This window comes from Mytilus galloprovincialis, chromosome 13 (genome assembly GCF_965363235.1).
Source record: "Mytilus galloprovincialis chromosome 13, xbMytGall1.hap1.1, whole genome shotgun sequence".
Taxonomy (NCBI): Eukaryota; Metazoa; Mollusca; class Bivalvia; order Mytilida; family Mytilidae; genus Mytilus; species Mytilus galloprovincialis.
Genome location: NC_134850.1, coordinates 24,695,952 through 24,703,918, shown reverse-complemented (window position 1 = coordinate 24,703,918; position 7,967 = coordinate 24,695,952). Strand labels below are relative to the sequence as shown.

At 31.1% G+C, this 7,967-nt stretch overlaps 1 long non-coding RNA gene across 2 annotated transcripts; it reads left to right on the top strand.

Moving 5' to 3' along the window:
- Window positions 1-1,368: 1,368 nt before the first annotated feature.
- LOC143055992 (uncharacterized) lies at window positions 1,369-6,606 on the top strand. Of its 2 annotated transcripts, none has more exons than XR_012972196.1 (4): window positions 1,369-1,506; window positions 2,271-2,487; window positions 4,337-4,400; window positions 6,417-6,606. It is a non-coding gene; the product is annotated as an uncharacterized LOC143055992 (long non-coding RNA). The 2 variants fall into 2 exon arrangements; XR_012972197.1 differs by lacking the exon at window positions 1,369-1,506 and adding an exon at window positions 1,624-1,646.
- Window positions 6,607-7,967: the final 1,361 nt, after the last annotated feature.

Here is a 7,967-nt window from a genome sequence, read left to right as displayed (position 1 = left end):
ATCATAAACACGTGTGACTAGAAAACAGAAATATACAAATACATGTACATTATTTTACATTGTACAATAATATTCATGTTATATGACATAATTATATTAAGATAAATACTTTAATGTATACTCAATGTCTTTTCAGTTTGTGAGTTTGCATTCATGATATTACATGTACTTTGCTTTTCATGTGTATCTATTGAAACTCTTGTCATGCAGTATTTGCGTCGATGGAATACGTCCACCATCTCCTTTGAAACATGCAGCTAATGGTGCATTACTTATTTTTCTTGCATCGGTCGCATTTTTTTGTGTAATTTTAAGTGGGGATTTTGTAAATGCAAAACATGGCTGTTTACGTATGTCAATAATGTAACTAGAGAATGATTCGTACATATCTTACAAAATTTAATCAAAAGTTTGAAGCTAAATCAAATTCAATAAATATCATACATGCATATATTTAAAATTGAAAAAAATAATAAAATTCAACTTATTTATTCAAGGTGAAAAGCAGGTGCTTCAGAATGGTACTAGTAGGTTCAAGAAGTGTATACGGGTAAAAAGTTTCTGTTCAAATAGTGGCACCCATAGCGTTGCTCCATTCCATTCACAATCTTGTCATAAGTCGCGTTTATTGATTCTGAGAAATGAGAATGGAGTTTGCAATTGTGGCTACAGGTACTACAAAAAAGAACTATTGAATATCAGATGGCGTGATATACTCGCTTATTTGACTATCAGAAGTTGAGTACCAACTGTAAAATTCTCGAAGAAGGCATTTACAAATGAAATTGTTCAATATGTAATTAAAAAAACTTAGATTAATTTATCACATTTTCATTGGTTCAAACATAAAACGAAACCCCCTCACTAAAGCCAAGAGAGAAAAGGTGAAAAAACATTAAAAAAAAATACCAACACTAAAGATCAAAACAAACGAAACAAAAATGAATAAAAACAAAACAAAACAAAACAAAAAAAAAAAAAAAAAAAACAAAACAAAACAAAACAAAACAAAACAAAACAAAACAAAACAAAACAAACAAGCAAGCAAACTATAATAGCTGACAAACACAACACACGTTTTTGTATTAGTTATCTGATCTAAATTCGAAATTCGAAAGTATAAAAACCACATCTATTCCTTACAAATAACATTAACAAAAATATCTACACGGGTAAATTTTTGGAATCCTCAAGAAATGTAGTAGTTCAAAATCATTGATATATATCTTCTACGGCGCCGTTGTCTACCTTTGATTTATAAAAAATTAACGAGAAAAAAAGACATGTCTTTTTTTGTATAAAATCATATTTCGTCTTGTATTTATCATCCTGTGATTAGTTAATACGTGCTTTCATAAATATAGTATTTTTTTAAAGACGTGAATGTAATATTGCGGTAAATACAGAAATTGACATATTGCCGTTGGAAGTACACGTTGACTTCCGGGTGTTTCCGTTAGAATGGAACTTGTAGACATGCCGTTCACACCTTGTTAATAGTTAAAGGTAAGTTAATAATTATTTCCGATAAATAATATATTTTTTAAGAATATTTCTTGCTTTAAATACTTTTGAAAAATTTATACCTTTACATATTTTAAATTAATTGCATTTATTTTGTATTGAAAAGGGTCCATCTATTAATGGTAATGAATTTAAAATTTATGGAAAATAGTAATAAATAATGATAATATTGTAAGAAGAATTGAAATATAAAGAAAAAATACATTGGTAGACTCCTGATAAAAATACATATCTATAATTTGTCAACTTAAAAAGAAAATCACAATTGGTAAAGTGAAAAATAAATGTTTAATGAGAAAAGGAAAAAGAAATTTATTTAAATAAATTATATTTAATTCTAGTTCGTTGATTCCTATTTTTTATTCCGCTTCTTATATTGTTTATCAAGATGTCTTTTAAAATATAATCAAATGTCTGTTTATGTAATATAACATAAAATGCATCTTGAATATTTATGTGCAGCAGGACTCACACAAAAGTCCATACATACATGCATAATATTATTTTCAAGAATTAAGGAGCACTTTCAACTGTTTACGTAATTTTCTTACATGTTTTTCCTTAATTGATGGAAACATTTTTTTCAGAGATCAAGAAACTGATTATTTTTATTCTCGATAAGGTTTGTCGTAAATATACATGACATGTTTCGTGTTATTTTACATTAGAATGTTAATAAATTTATAATTCCATTACTGTACGTTCTGGCATCATTTTTGATAATTTATATATATTGTATTTCCCAGAATGCGGATCGCTTTTCTAGCTGTGATATATCTAGGATCACTACTGTTCTTATCATACTGTGGAAACGATCCTGCAATTAAAGGATATGCCAAACGGATAGAAAAGTTAAAACCACCCCCGCCTCCGCCTCGTCCAACCAGTGATGACAAAAGAGAATGGGAAGCTTACTGCAGTTACCGTGATCAACAGCAAAGACCACTTGCTGATTTTGAATGTGTAGGTTTTATATCTAACCACTTTGTCTTTACCCTATGGCATCCATTTCTTTGATCATATTCGTTCAGCGGATTCTTCAAAAACTGTTTATCGGGATACACGACTGACTACCCGTTTGCACTTTAACGTGATAAAAACATTGTCCATATCAGTTTGTATATTTAATTCAATCACAGCCTACACTTGGTCTAATATTTTGTTGAAAAACAAGAGTTATCTCCCTTACGATGATACTTTAATCCTCATCGGTTTTAAAGTATTTCAAAATTTGATTTTTAAGTATAAGTATTCCCCTAACATTGATTGATTTTGTTATTGTTTTATAAAAAAAGTCATTTATAAGTGTTCTTTGACTAACATTGCTCAAAATTGTAACATAGAAGTAATCAACTTGTATACATGTGTCTACTGACTGGTGCTATTATGTAATAATTACATTAGATGTATGTTTCATTATAATATTTTATTCTGATTGGCTAACTGCACATCACGTGTTATTCCGTAAGCAGTTGTATTGCTCAATACAACTTTTCATTCATGATAACACGTGCTCCAACAATAAAGTGCACAGGTGAATTAAATAATAAAATATATAAAATCCGTGTTTTCATAATCATAGCTAAAAAATGTAATTATAAGTATTGAATGCTTCTTTTTGTAACTTTATAGGGTTGTAAAAGCGTTGACCGTGCGTACATTTTAAAAAATGTACTTCGGTCAACGCTTTTACACCCCAATAAATTTACAAAAAGAAGCATTCAATTCTTAAATACAACTATCTATCAGGAAGCATTCAACCTTTAATTGAAGTGTGTGCAGTTATACACATAGATATAGAAAGATGTGGTGTGAGTGTCAATGAGACAACTCTCCATCCAAATAATAATTTATGAAAGTAAACCATTATAGGTCAATACATGTACGGTCTTCAACACGGAGCCTTGGCTCACACCGAACAACAAGCTATAAAGGGCCCCAAAATTACTAGTGTAAAACCATTCAAACCGAAAAACCAACGGTCTAATCTTCTAATCTATATAAAAAAGAGAAACGAGAAACACGTATAAATTACATAAACAATTAAATGACAACTTCTGTACATCAGATTCCTGACTTAAGACAGGTGCACACATTTGCAGCGGGATTAAACGTTTTAATGGTACCAAACCTTCTCCCTTTTTCCTGCTGAAACAATAGCATAACATCAAAACATAGAAAAACATGTACATTTTATTCAGAGATGAACACAGTTTTGTACATCATTATTTATTCGAAAACGAGAAAATATGATTATGACAAAAAAAGTTGCGCATACTGCATTGTACTTGTCTTTATAAAGTTTTGCATTACTGGAAATTTATGTCATGTTTTAAAAAATGACTTGTTTACAAAACGGTGATATTTGATGATATTATAACTGTAAATATCAGTTCTATATTTTTTTAAATTGTTCTTATAAATGAACACGAAACCGTAGCTAGGGTCGACTTGAACTTGCATGAAGGGCATCATTACTACTTTGAGCTAAACCAGCAATAAAAGCCCGGTGCATATGCCTAACATGTTTCATTTTATGAGTTTGTACGGATTTTGTGTCATTGATAAATACCACATATATATGCTTACTTTTCTATTATGTTGGTATTTATATTAAGGTTCAATTTAATATTTTATTTTCTGGTCGAAGTATGAAAAAATGATTTTGAACTATATTCACGTACTCTAGTAAATTGGATATTGTTTTGGATCAGTACCATTTTAACATGATATAAAGTGTACAAAATGTATTGCCACTGTAAACAGAACCAATAGTTTCAATAATTAAATGCAATTTTCTGTCATTTTTCAGCAAATGAGAAGTGCTAACAGACAAAAATTTTGAAAAGGGTCATCGACTAACGTGCTTTAATAAGGTAAGAAATTAATAAAAAAAAAAAAAAAGTTCATATTCATAAGACCACCTGCCTGTTGTATTTATTGTTTTAAAATTTGTTCTCGTTCTGAACTATGGTCATGAAATATTTGCCACTGGACCTTTTAGCAACAATCAATCATAAGAAATTAAAGTAGAGTTTTACGATCAAGCCTTTTTTGGACAACCAATCATAATTAACAAAACAAAAATAAGATTGAAATAGCTTTAGTAATGAATGTGTTGGAGTTTACGGTGTAATACATGTAATTCATAACACAAAACCAAAACAATGTTGCTTTTTTTTGTTTTTGTTTTTTTATTTCGTAGTCCTCGGAGAGAAAGCTTTAATCCTATATGAGTTCAAGCACTCGAATAAACGACGGATGGGCAAAAAAATATAGATAAACTTTGCCTGAATTGATGCAAATAAAAGAATTCTAAGTAAAAACTGTAAAATTTATCTATAACTGAGTATTTATAATAATACATTTACAGTAAAACCTGCTTTAAGAGACAACTTAGGGCAATCGAATTAAAAACCGATCTCTCATCGCTCCCGTTTTCTGACATGTCGCGTGGGAGATCTAACGAAACCGGCTTTGAGGTCACATGTGAGTGAACTAAAGGTTATGAATTTATAAAAATATGCAAATGAGTTGACGACCTATTAATAAGCCAATCAAAAAAGTTTATGAATTATTTTGACTGACGATTTCGTCGTAAATAAAATGAGTTACATCCCTTTGCCTTACGTTAAACTTTCAAGATCGTGGAAGACTCAATTTCATTGGTCGAAAAAGACACACCTACGAGGTTACTCACATGTGACCTCAAAGCGGCTTTCGTTAGATCTCCCACGCGACATATCAGAAACAGGAGCGATGAGAGATCGGTTTTTAATTAGATTGAACTTAGGGGAGAACAAAAAAGCGGTCTCTTAAGACAGGTGGTCATTTGATACAGGTTCAATTTATATGAAATGTACTACACAGGGATCTAAACTTGATGGTCTTTTAATACAGGTTTTTGCTTAATACAGGTGGTCTCTTAAGCAGGTTTGACTTTACATGTTTTAGGTAGAGTCCCAAGTCAGATCTATGGAAAAATAAAACATATTCCCTTGGTGATAACCTATTGTTTTTTGTTATTTTATTGATCTGCATATGGTGTATGTTCTTAAGGTATTTAAAGAAATAGCTTATCACAATCTGAAAGCCAAACGGAAATCTGACGAAAGAATACTGAGTGCCAATTGAAACGCATTACATACCAAGCTCCCTTCTGTCCCATTCGAATACATTGTTATAATGCAAAATTATTATACTTCACGTTAAAATGCTTTATTTTGATTGGCTTATACAAGAGTGTTCATTTTTACCAGAGAACTGTTTTTTTTCAATGCTGCACAATACTTGATTCCTCATTTACACCAACTTAAAATTGTGTTAGAAAACGGGTAAAATTGAAGGTAAAGATGACATTGGCCTGCAGATTAAGAAAAAAAAACCCGTCTGTATTGTTTAGTATTTTATGACCTTCAACTTCCTGATCAATTTTTCCCTTCAGCTTATTTATTCTGACGTTAATTTACTGTTGAATCTTATTTAAACGGAAAGCATGTCTGGATCATAGGTGCATGGGGATATGACATTTTTTTTTTAACCTCATCCCCTTTTTTCCAAAATCCGTTATTTTTTGTTTTCTATTAATTTGAACTATTTTTGCGTTTTTCTGTAAATTATGACCATACATATACTTTCAATTCCAAGTTTCATAACCACGACGGTCACTTTTATACTATGTCTCTCTATTATATAATTGAAATTAACAGAAAAAAAAAAAAAAAAAAATACGGATTTGGGAAGAAAAAGGAGGAGGAGGGTTAATAAAATGTCATGTCCTGAAGTACCTTTATGGTTTGGATTACTATTTTTTTATAAGTTTTTACAAGAATGAAATACGTTTCAGTAACACTGATCTCACATAACTAACTAAAATATGTCCTTCTTTCCAGGTGGTAGCTGACCAAGATGAAGCGTCGAGCAGATCTGTGAGCTCTCATACAGGAACCGATATGCGATAGCATTTAACCGTGTCTAGTTTAGATACAGTGTTCTTTCGATAGATGACAGACAATATTTATTTCGTTTTTTACATATTGTTATTGTTTTAGGATTAAAAATTAAAATGGATAAAACCAATAATTGCTGAATATTTTTACATTCAATCGACGGAACTAGTGTATTCATGCACACGTATCATAGCATCACGGCCATGTACAAGCAGTAAAGAAACACAGTTGAAAATGTATTAACTGACGAACTGCATCAGTATAACTAAATTATGAAATATAAAAATATGAATAAAATAAATTGGAAGTCCATGAGGCAACTGCATATATCAATCAGAGACCGAATGACGTGAATGAATTAAACAACTATATAAATATGTATATAGATTACTGTCATGACTGTATGGTTTTTAAGAATGAGCAAAACCCACATCACATTGGAAGTTGTAAAACAGTTCAAACGAGAAAACAGTGTATTTAAGGGAACTAACATATTTGATTTTTCGGGGGAGAGGTTAGGATTTAAGAGAGCTACCTTATTTGATTTTCAGGGAGAAGGGGGGTTAGGATGAAAAATTGTGTCCTGCATTTTTTGTAGTTGTAATCTCTGTCCTGCCTTTTATGTTTCACTCTATTCGGTCCTGGTTTTTTTATCAGTTTATCCTGACTTTTTTTTTTTTAAATTGTCATCCTGCAATTTGTTTGCAAACTGTCTCATCCTTCGTTTGTTGTACTAAAAAAACTCCTAACCTCTCTTTTTTTTCAAATTTTCATCCTAAAAGTCAAATGGTAGCCCCCTTATCATATAATACGTATTAATTTTCGGTTTGCCTCATAAGTCATGTATTGGCGAAATTAGAAACTGAAAATCCTGCAAAGGCTGGTAACATGCTGTATGCTTTAAACATCAGATATTTCAGTCAAGACTCCTGTTTCGTAGCGAATACAAATAAATTTGATATTTTCCGACAATGTATATATTTTATTTTTATCCTGAACCCCCTCTCCCCAAACACCCCCTCCCTACACACATACACACACACACCTTATACTTCAGTTATTTAAAAAATCAAATGTTTGTCTTTAATTTGTTTAATGAAATCGGCATAGTTAAACGCAGATAGCGAAGAGGACACAAAAAAACTGTTACGCAAAAAGCAATACCCACATCCCCGCTTGCTCAAAACTGAGGCGGGATAACAGGAGACTTTTTCCAAATACAAATAAAGCACCTGTTATTCGTACAATATTTGGCTGATTGCAGGGTAAAAGTTTCATTCTGTGTCATGTAAAACGTTCGTTTGACGACAAAGTTGTTATTTCGGGCTAAATAATGACAGGGGGGACTCATTTACTTTAATGCATTTGTCAACTTGTAACAATAAAGCTACTTCAATTTTTCTGAATTACCTATAATTAATGTTGCACTGACGTGTATAACATCTAGAGTAGTTTTATTAATCCCCCAAAAGTGCATTGTAATTCTAGATAATC